Source organism: Engraulis encrasicolus, chromosome 21 (assembly GCF_034702125.1).
Source record: "Engraulis encrasicolus isolate BLACKSEA-1 chromosome 21, IST_EnEncr_1.0, whole genome shotgun sequence".
Taxonomy (NCBI): domain Eukaryota; kingdom Metazoa; phylum Chordata; class Actinopteri; order Clupeiformes; family Engraulidae; genus Engraulis; species Engraulis encrasicolus.
The window spans coordinates 27392762-27404674 of NC_085877.1; the positions used below are offsets into that span (position 1 = coordinate 27392762).

The window sequence follows — 11913 nt, forward strand, 5'->3', positions numbered from 1 at the left end:
ATTTACTGCTGCCGTTGTTCTTTCAACTTAATAAAACCATTCATTTTGCGTTGCTGGTATTCATTTCATTAGTTATAATAACCATGAGTGTTAAAAGATCACGAATATGGTTAAACTATACTTAAAAAGACAGATAGATAACATGTCTTGTGACTTTGTAAAATCTTGCAAAAAGACAAGACATGGCTGGATGTTGACACACAGTCCCACATGTGGTTATGTTTTTATTTATAATTCCTAATGATCATTTATTTTACTATATTGATTAATTTGAGTGTATTCATGGGAAAACAACAGAAACAAAGAATAGCATGAGCTCATCAATAATAGCAAATGTATGTCTTCGTTAACTACTTTCATAGACTGATATTGCCCTCCCTTTGCATTTGGTTCTTCCTTGTTATCTGTTGTTTTGTTTGTTCATTCTTTGATATTGTTGGTGTGTGTGTGATGAATGATCATAGGTGGAATAGAACTAATGGCACCTGGTTAAACAAACAACTGTGTGCCAGTTAGCCTACATAAATAGCATAAACATTTCTGTGTTTTAAAACAAACATAAATAAGGATGCCATAAGCATGTGACCTACTGGATATTATTTTATCTGGCAAAATGCCTGAAACGTGTTATGTAAGTACCTACACGTGCCACTCTCACAGACAGTCATAAACATCCGTTTGTTATAACAAACATTGTTAAAAGATACAAGAGAAAGACACACACATACCAAAAACATATTTTATGGAAAGTATTTGAATATAAATGCCTGAAACATGTTATGTCAGTCCCTACACGTCATAAAGTTTAATTTGTTTTAACACACATTGTTAAAAAAATACAGTACCATAGACGTATGTAGGCTACTGGAAATGAGTAGACAGCCTATGACAAAAAGGGTTGCTGGTTCGATTTATGAAACTACCAAGTGTGGGGGAGTAAACGACCACTGCTCTCCTCCATCTTCCCCCATGACAGGTACCCTGAGACAGGTAACCATATAGGCCCTACCTCAGGGATATTCAATTATATTTCAAATAGGGCCATTTTTTAAAATTCCTCCCAGTAAAGGGGCCCAACTATACGTATGTATTATGGTTGCCGACTGTCCATGCTAAAAACAAAATATGGGAGACTTCATTGAAGGTCTCGGGGGCCTCCCCCAGAAAGTTGTGCATTTCTTAGATGTAATTTCCTGCATTTTAACGTCCTGTGTCCCCTTTCAGCTCGATACGGAACCCATACTTTTATCTCTAAATTCCGAAAAACGATTCTGTATTTCAGGTGGTTTGTGGGGGGGCAGAACCTTGCTGTCCAAGGGCCGCATGTGGCCCCAGGGCCGCCATTTGAATAGCCCTGCCATACCTAATCACTTCTCCCTTGGGATGCTTGTTGGGCCTGGTGAAGTATAAATGCACTTTTGGTGTGCTTGATGTGCTGTGTAACGAAGACAATGGTCATTTATGTTACCGAAGAAAGGATTCTTTTTTTTAAAATTTCTAAGTTCAGCACCTGCATTTATCAATGTTGCCTTACCTTTTAGTGTAGTCTCTTTAGTCTTTAGCTGCATTGTCTCTTCATTTCCCCTTGGACTTGTTTTATGATTTTATTATTTCTGAATTGAATGACTGGTATTCAGAGGTAGAATGGAATGGAGTGCACCATTGATGTCATCTGTTTAAACAAAGAATATGGTGCATCTGTAAAAAGACACCATAAACTTGGATGTGCTGGAAATTATTTGAATATCAACGTGCCCTGAAAGGGGCTTTGTGTCTGTAAGAATCTACAACTGACGCTCAGGCTCTTTCTGTCTCTCAGTCTGGACCGGGCAGCTAAGGCAGCTACGCAGATCACTTTGTCAGGTGAGCCTCAGCCTCTAACATACTGATGTGAGATTTAGCATATTTATTTTACTCTGATGTATGGGAGATGGATTATTATTATATTAACTGGTATTTTTTCGGAGGGAGTGGGGTCAGCTCCAAATTGTTGGAAAAAAAAAATGTTGTACAAAAAAATGCATACATGTAGATTTGTTTTTGTCTTTTATGCCTTTATTCAGACAGAAGAGTTGAAGAGTATGGCAGGAAGTGAGTTGGAGAGAGATGGGGATGAATTGGGAACTATTCTCAGGTTTTAAGTGTGATTTTAAGACAATATGAGAACACAAATAAAGACGGATAATAACGTTTTTTTTTGTAAAATGTAATACTGTATATAATATATAATATGATGGGGAGGCTTGCGATTCAGGGCCCTCTTGGCTTTGTGGCCCCTGGGCCTGGCCTGGGACGCCTTTGCAGAAATCAGTCCTTGATGCCAACCCACTTAATAAAGAAACATAAATTGCAGTCGAGAGTGCAACAATGATTATACCACCCCAACAGCAATGTTATAGTCTACTTACCTTTCACAGGCGAGCCCCAGGATCTAACATACTTATGAGAGATTTAGCCCATCTGTATTACTGCATTTTACTGTGATGTATGCAGTTTTGATTGCTAAAGGCCTGTAAGAGTAGCCGTATACCTCTATTTTAAATTTTGAGTGTGTAATTGTTGTCACTATTATTATTATTACTGTTATTATTAGTATTATTATTATTATTATTAGTATTATTATTATTATTATTGTTGTTATTATTAGTTTATTTCCAGAATTAATGCTGAACATTCACAATTTTCATCTTTGTCACAAATATCTACTACACCAAGATTTCATTATGGCTTAGAAATGTACTTTTTTATACATGAATATGTGGATCTTCTCCTTGTCAATCCGCTGTCTTGAATTACCAGTCATAGGCAGACATCTTTGACTGCAAAACCTACTCCTGTCAGACCCAACCAATATTCATGACAGTGATCAGATTTGTGAATGGGCAGCAAATAATAGTTAGGCCTACTAGACCTAGTTAAAATTCTGATGTGCAATTATAATTTTTTTGTATTTGTGTGTGTGGCTGGGGTACGACTTCGACTTGGACTTGACTTGCTTAAACATATCTTGACTTGTGACTTGACTCGGACTTGAGTGGTAAGACTTGAGACTTACATTAGTGACTTGGTCCCACCTCTGGTGTGTAGCAGCAATGATTGTTATAGGCTAACTATTAATTATAGTCTTGGACTGGTACTACAGTTCCACAACTACTGAAAAATACATGATCAGATCACCAATGAAATTAAACTAATATCAACAGGGATGGACTGGGGCCAAAAAACTGTCTGGGCATTTTAGGCTTACTCCAGCCCCGCACGCATACGCAGGCCATTGTCATATACCCTGATCAGTTCAGTGTCTATATTTAAGATGGCTCTATGGGCCACTATCTAAGCTGTGCGCGGGTCCCTAGGGGGAAAAAAGAACAATATTAACTCCTGAAAATTGGCGGCCCACCAGGAAAATGCCTTGTGTGCCAGACTACCAGTCCAGCCCTGGCTATCAACCGTCCCCAGGTAGAATTAGATACTAGATTCATGTCGTAGGTGATCGCTTCTCCATACAAAATAGATACTACTGTTGTAGGCCTACTTTTAAAATGGCCTCACTGTATAGGCCTACTGTGTATATGACAATGATTTTTTCATAGCTGCATGCCCATTACGCTATTTTGGGATACCTTTGTTAAATTGTCAGATTTTATCAGCCTTTTCTTGCCATTCATAATCATTCATTCTCACTCTTTTTCCGTCTTTTCTAACCTTTTCCTTTAACTGAGGTCATTGTCAACTTGATGTTTTGCACCATGCTGTACATGCAGTACAAGTATATTGGCTGAACATGCAACAACAAAAAGTTGATAATTTATTTAAAAGTATTGGATTTTGCACACATGAAGAGTTCAGATGCAAAACCCCCTAACTCCATTTCTGAAGACCGGCACTTCTATATTTTGAGAGAACCTGATAATACATATAAATAGTTATATTACATAAATAAAATTTAAAAATATGCATTTTTGATAGCTTTGTATTAAATAAAAATGAATTAAGATTATTTTCTGAAAAGGCACTTAGGGGGTTTTGCATTTGAACTCTTCACATGCAGATCTGTGCACGGCCACTGACAGTTTTAAACAAAGTAATCTGAAAGGGACCCCATCCCACAGGCCTACATCCCAAGATGGTCCTCATCATCTGCATCTGGTGATGAGGACCTCATCTGATGAGTACCATCCCAAGATGAGAACCCAATTCTGGGTTCTAGGACAACTGACTGTTTCCTTGTTTATGACGTGTCCATTTTGTCTGTTTACAGTTTGAACATTGTTTCTGTTTAAACCAACAAATTCCTGATAAATAAGTGCTCTCTGTCAAACACATTCATTGCAATATGGTAAACATTGAAATGCAAATCGACTTTGACAGATTTATTTATGAAGAAATGCAATTGACAATCACAGAATGTAGCCTACTGTACATTAACAGTTACAGATTACTCCTCTCTTGTGAAAGCTGAAATGGTGGTGGTGTCATCGCTTCCTCTTTTTTTGTTGTTGTCCACTATTGAAAACGTGGTCCTAGTGAACATAAAGACACATACTGTACATGTATTTAGTAAAATTAGTTAAATTGAAAATGTGTTAAATTGTATGAACAAGTTTACAATTAACCAAAGCATTTAAAGTTTATTTAAAATAGTTTTTTTTAACTGAATACCAAGGTCGTCTGTGAGTGCTGGTACCCCAGGATCATGGAGTTCAGACTGGCCTTACTGCTGTTTTCAGGTCAGTGCAGTTTTACTGAACCCCTTATTAGCTGTGTGTGTGATTTGTAGGATTGTGGGTTAGGGGAGTATCCCCTTTTTTGATACCCCATCTTTGCTAAATTACTTCAATCACTGGTGTGGACAAGGAGTTAATTGCATTCAATACAATGCAGCTCCACTGAAATATTTCAAATCAAATCAAATTCACACTCTCTCTCTCTCTCTCTCTGTGTGTGTGTGTGTGTGTGTGTGTGTGTGTGTGTGTGTGTGTGTGTGTGTGTGTGTGTGTGTGTGTGTGTGTGTGTGTGTGTGTGTGTGTGTGTGTGTGTGTGTGTGTGTGTGTGTGTGTGTGTGTGTGTGTGTGTGCTTGTGTGTGTGAGACACCAAGAGAGAGACTGGATTTTTGCACGTTTCTTCTGTATCTGTGACCATCACATCTTTCATTAGGTCTGATAACCTAATAAGCAGAGCCGAAACCATGTATTTCTTATGGGTCTGTTTGTTTTGCTTATCTGTTCATTTGTCTTTCTCTTGTATCAGCAACTCTAAGCAAAAATTATACTGGATGGAGGTGTATGTATAAAGGAAAGATATTCAATGGCCCTTACATTACCAACCTAAACCCATCATAACACTAGTATGCTATCATAGGAAAAAATGTCACTTTTTGACTAGTGCATACTGGTGTTTTACTTTTACAGTAATAATTATTTTTGCCTTATTTTGGTCGACCTGACAACTTCTTTGCTACAGGTGTTGTTGTTATGGAGTGTGTGATGGTCCACCACCACCACCACCATTTCTTCGTGGACAAGCGTATGACCTGGACAGAGGCCCAGCAGCACTGCAGGGAGATCTACAACACTGACCTGGCCACCATAGGCAACATGGAGGACGTGCAGATGATGAGGACCAGTGCCAAAGGCTACAGAGAGTTAGCCTGGATCGGGCTGCATCAGAGCGGAGAGCCCAGCTGGAAGTGGTCCCTGGCGGAGGAAGGCTCCTACAGTCCTGAAGAGACTGGATTCACTGCATGGGGACAAGGAGAGCCTGGTGGTGGGAACAAGGAGGAATGTGGAATGATGAAGAAAAAAGGGGGAGTGGGATGACAAGACGTGTACGGAAGTGAAGTATACAATGTGTTATGATGGTGAGATGTTTTGTGAAGTGATTCTGGGAACATGTTAATGTTTATTAAACTTTAAAACATAGTCCATAATATTTCTTGAAGACACTGTTCCCTTATGAGTATGTAAAACTCATGAAAATCAAATAAAAACCAGCCTCTTTGCGAAGGTTGGTCCTCGGACGGGCCCGTCCACTCTTTGCTGAGAAGACTAAAGTACATCATAATAGTATGGCTATGTCCTTACTAAGAGCCTTAAGTTACAGATTAAGTCTGATGACAATAAGGTTATAACACAGGCTCTGTGCAAAGGTGTGAACAGCTGTGTGGCCAGCCAGATTTGCCACAATGCTGTCATGGTGACGTATTCAACAACAGTGTATGTTTATCTTGCAGAGTCCAAGAAAGCGTTTGTCCGCCCTGACCTTAAAATAAGGTCCTGGAGGGATGCTCAGAGCTACTGCAGAGAACACTACACAGACCTGGCGAGTGTGAAGAACAAGGAGGAGAATAATGAGATTGCAACGCTAATACCTAGTGGTAGATCAGCTTGGATCGGCCTGTTCAGAGATGACTGGGAGTGGTCTGACCAGAGCAAGTCCTCCTTCAGGTACAATTATGGATGTTGGGATGGGGGTGGTGGTAATGGGGTTGAGGAGGTGACTACAGTAACTAGCACTCAACTATTTCCCTTTTCCCTACCATTGCATTTGTACATGCACTGTATGACAGTCATAGTCCAGCGGATTGGGAAGCATCACAACTTCAATTCCTCTATGCCATCCTCCTTCAGGACAAAGGTGCCCCGTGCACGGCACCATCCCTGCCCCTTGCTCACGAGATGTTTGTTGAGTGCAGAGGTTTCATTTTGTTGTATGCACTGTAATGTGCTGTCTGATCGCAATGACCAAAGGTACTACTGGATGTTGTTTTCTTTTTACTTTACTCAGGTACTGGAGACCAAATGTGCCTGATAACTATGGGGAGGACAACTGTGCAGCAGCCTGGCTGACTGATGAAGATAAAGTCAGGTGGGGGGACCGCAAATGTGATAAGAGGCTTCCTTTCTTCTGTCGCTCAGGTGAGCTGGTGAGACACACACATGCACCCGCACCCGCACACACACGCACACGCACGCACACGCACACGCAAACACACACACATTCACACACACACATACACACGCACAAACACACACACACAGGAGTATAATTAACCATTACATAAGTAAGTTCACACATGTAGGCCTAATTAGCACTACACACATAGGTCTATGCACACAGAGGCTTATTGTACTGTAATGCAATACATACACGTATTGCACATGATTTGTTTTACTTTTTGGCTGGCGAGTTTTATACTTGTCTAGCTTCTTTTCTTTACCAAATTCCTATGGCAAAATGATAAACAAATGATAAACTGTTCTATTCCACTAGCATCTATTTTTATTGATAAGCTCACCTGAACTGTAGCAGGAGTTGGTCCTTTTTCTCTCCGTGGTCATTTAATAAAAAAAAGAGGTCATACCTTGCATGTAGAGTTTTTTTTTTTTTTAAATCCACTTAAGCATTTCAGTGTTTCACATTTCGCGTTTAGGAAATGCATATGTGAAATTAAATTAAAAAAAAAAAAAACGCATGCAAGTGGTGCTGTTTCTTTAAATAAAAGACTCTAGAAATGTGTGGGGTCATCACATACTATATTCACTCCCCCATTTCCTTTTTTCCAGATGGCTTGGTGTTAGTGAAAGAGATGAAGACCTGGAGGGAGGCTTTCATGCACTGCAGTGAGCTTGACATGTATCTGGTGAGCATCTTCACGGAGGAGGTGCAGAAGCGTGTGCTGGAGAAGGCCAAAGCTGCCTCCAGCCCTCAGGTGTGGGTGGGCCTGCGCTACCTGTGTGTCCTGGAGATATGGATCTGGAGCACTGGGGACACCGTCTGCTACAGCAACTGGGACCCGCAGGACCAGACTGGGATGGGAAACTGTAGGGAATGGCAGGGGGGGAAGACTGGAGCCGTGTGGAAGGAAGGGGAGGGACGTGAAGGGAAGTGGGCCATCCTGCATGAGAGCACCCGACTCAACTTCATCTGTGCCACTAAAGATGGTGAGCCTATTTAGTGTGCGTGTGCGTGTGCGTGTGCGTGTGCGTGTGCGTGCGCGTGCGCGTGCGCGCGTGCGTGCGTGTGTGCGTGCATTTCACAGAGCCCTGTTCGAGCTACTGTATAGACCTTGATGCATTGACGTGCTAATCAAGCATGTGTATGTCTCTCTCTGTTTAATGTTTTGCAGCCATGTGACCACCCTGCCGCTGAGGAGATCCGAGTGCTGTGCAGTCGGTCAACAGGGCGGCAGCAGCAGAGCTCTGTGGCATTTATGGATGAAGTAACACATGGAGATTGTATTTTGATACTTTTAATTTAATAAGTCAAACTAAATACTCAAGCTGTCATGGAAATTAAGTTTGTTCTTTCTTTCAAATGTACCTGTCTTTGTTTGCTGTGACTGCCCTGGAGGAGGATGGAAGGGGAGCTGAGTATTGAAGAGGGCAGCAGCAGAGGGGCTATTTGTGGCATTTATAGATGAAGTAATATTTGATTGATAGGGCTTTGTTTGTTTGTTAAGCTGATTGATTGTTTTATTATTTCGTTGTTTGTTTGATTGATTGATTGATTGATTGATTGATTGATTGATTGATTGATTGACAAGTAAGTAATTAAGTAATACATGAGATTAATTCATAGTTTGTGTGGTTGAAATATTAGTTGATTATTGATGTGTTGATGTATTGATTGATTGATTGATTGATTGATTGATTCATTCATTCATTTATTCATTTATTCATTCATTAGCAGAGACTTGAATGAGGCCAAAATATTCAGCCATGGAGCGCTAGGCCTATTACAATGGGCCTATCTATACAGTATGCGATGTCATTGTGAGGGCCAGCCATTGACAGTAAATGGGGCCAGCATGTAGTAACAGCATGATTTGTGAGGAAATGAACATTGTGCACATGTGAAGGGCTGGTCTATGCCAACGCCATTTTTTTTTTTTTTTTTATCTCAGTCCTAAATGAGGTATTTGTAAAGCCCGATTTTTGATATGTAGATTTTAAAACTCTGTTTACTAACAACTGTTTACTTGAAAACGGCAGGCTAAACCCAATGCGTTTTCAAAAATATCTGGAATATACCTGGAAACAGCACCTTAAAAACTTGATTACATCCATCTGGCATGTAATTGCTACAGCTGCAGAGGTAGTGTAAGCTACTCTGATAATAAAATGTCTAAACAGTACATACTAAGCACGGGTCGCACACTTGTAAACACCCCCAGCTCTGCACTCTTCAACCTCTGACTGTTAGATACTGCTGTCACTCAAAAATGAGCTCACGTGGTTGACTGCTCAGCATTAAAACAGTCAAATGTTATGAAAGATTTCACCCATCCATATGGATTTATTTTCAATAGGCCTACAGGAAGAGGGACAGGGTTGTTTTTCTCATACTCTTTTGGTAGGTACAGATTTGGTTGAGTTACACTTTAAAATGACACAAATTAAATGTATTGTACCTTTATACATGTTTGAATCAGTGGATGTTTGCATGATGCATAGTTGTCTTTTAATTACTGTAAATTAAATACTGTCACTAGCAAAAAATAAACGATAAAGTTTTCCCAACAAGATGTTATTGTGTTTGTTTTATGCAATTTTACCATAAATATATTACAGTAAACACATTAGCCTATTTTATGTTGGAAATGTTTTCATAAAGATAAGCAAAGTAATACATTTTGTGACAGGTGTTACACTTTATTTCTGCCTTTAAAAACACTGAATTACTGAATTATTTGTGTATTTACGTAATAAAGTTTGGGAATGTGTCACAGTGTAATGTCTTACTGTTATTGTAAAAGAAACAGAGATCATCTCTGGTACAGCAGTGTTTCTGTATCATGTGCCATTCCTACTGTAGATGTAAGCACAGTGCTCCATGTGAGTGATTATTTTACCTAGTTTTATTTTACAATTACAATTTTCATGTACAGAGGGGATCTTACACTTAGAAACAGCTCCTGCTGAAATCCAAGCCTTAAAATACACTTGACTTCATGTAAAAAAAAACCTCAAAAGGTAGAGAGATGGGCCTACATTTATACATACATAGGCCTACATACTCTACATAGGCTTACATTCAGATGACTACTGTAAAGAACAGGCCACATAAACCACACTACAATACAATTAATACATTTTGTTGTCACCTCCACCTCCACCACCTGGTCAGGTGAGGTATGACCTTATCTCATCTTATCTCATCATGTGACAGTGACACAGCCCGAGCTCATGTGACTAAGTCCAGTCTAAATACACTCCAGGTTTTCAACTGGCCAGACTCATCATGGCCCTTTTGCACTACTTCACTCCATTTTGAACAAGTGGACATTCCAAAAATAACACAAAATACATTTTCAGAGTAAATCTCTAGACTGTTCAAAACACAAACAGAGTGAGTGAGTGAGTGAGTGAGTGAGTGAATGAATGAATGAATGAATGAATGAATGAATGAATGAATGAATGAATGAATGAATGAATGAATGAATGAATGATTGGAAATATTACAGATGTGCACAAACATACAGTCTGAAGATCCCATTGCCTGCTAAGCATCCCATTGCCCTCATCCATGCCTCATGATTTCACAAATCAAAACACTTTAGAGGTCTTAGAGATGATAGTTTTTAGGATTTTCACATTGGCTCATTCATTAATGGACAATTTTGTTTAGGATTGTCTAAATGTAGGCCTACCAAAAGCAGATTCACAGGGATGCTTTGTCAGCACTGTTAAGTACTGTCAATTATTATGTATAACCCTAAAGTTAACCTTAATAAAGTTATTTTACCCTCAGAAAGCTAAAATCTGATGGATAAAAATATGCTAGCTAAACCATAATCTCCAGGAAACACCATTTGCAGTCCACAGAAAAAAATCTTGGTGAGAGAAATATGACCTGATACTGAATGACATTACCACTTCAAACACCAAGACAAAAAGGGGTTAGGACAAAAAGATGTAAAAACATTATAGGCCTACACAATGTATGGTCAATTGCTAACTTTACATGACTGAAAATGTATGACCTCATAGTGAATGACGATATCAACCCGAGACTTTGAATAAAAGGTAAATAACATAATTTACACAATTTCAGGGTTAATTGCTAACTTAACCTGAATATGACATCAGGTGGGAGTCCAATAAATACTAAACAATAATAAAGATAAACGCCAGTTGCACTCCACAAAACTGACAAATCCCAGAGAGAGAAATGTATGACCTCACCCCAACGTCAAACAGCAAGATATAACGAGAGGTTAAGATTAAGGGGAAAAACTAATTATTCACAATTTCATGGTTAATTGCTAACTTTACCTGGCAAGGACATCACATGAGTCCAATAAACAAAAAAGTTGAAAGAAAATGCTTATGACCTCTCAGTGACTGACTCAGACTATCAAAGACTTTAGCGATACACAATTGATTCCCAACTTTTAAAAAAAAAAAAAGACTCTGTAATATTGTTATACACAAGCAATATACCAGGACCAAAGTTAATCCCAATCCTATACCAGCAATAAACTAAGACCAAGTCAAACACACTCTCGACCTCACATGGGCCTATCAATCAGCTATATTGAACAAATATGTCAACCTGGAATAAAGGTTAATGTGGTGTGTGTGTGTGTGTGTGTGTGTGTGTGTGTGTGTGTGTGTGTGTGTGTGTGTGTGTGTGTGTGTGTGTGTGTGGTGTGTGAGAGAGAGAGAGAGAGAGAGAGAGAGAGAGAGAGAGAGAGAGAGAGAGAGAGAGAGAGAGAGAGAGAGAGAGAAACCTGGAAGGAGGATCTTTGGACTTGACTGGACTGGTCTCGGACTGCATAAACAAGGAAGTGAGAGGGAGCACATGCATCAGGGATTGGCTGCCTTCTCCCCCGTGTCTCATTGTTTACAGTGCAGCGTTGCAGACCAAGCGGAAGAGAAACAGATAGACAGAGTGAGAGACAGCTGGAG

The 11913-nt window shown here is 39.6% G+C and overlaps 1 protein-coding gene across 2 annotated transcripts in view; it reads left to right on the plus strand.

The window, feature by feature from the left end:
- Positions 1–11855: 11855 nt before the first annotated feature.
- Positions 11856–11913, plus strand: part of LOC134437066 (ependymin-1-like) — a 6754-nt gene continuing 6696 nt past the window's right edge. The window contains exon 1 of one of the 2 annotated variants that reach the window (XM_063186502.1): positions 11856–11913. This exon is cut by the window's right edge and continues 150 nt beyond it. The gene's annotated coding sequence lies outside the window, so the exon portion shown is untranslated. The other variant, XM_063186501.1, reaches the window with a different exon arrangement.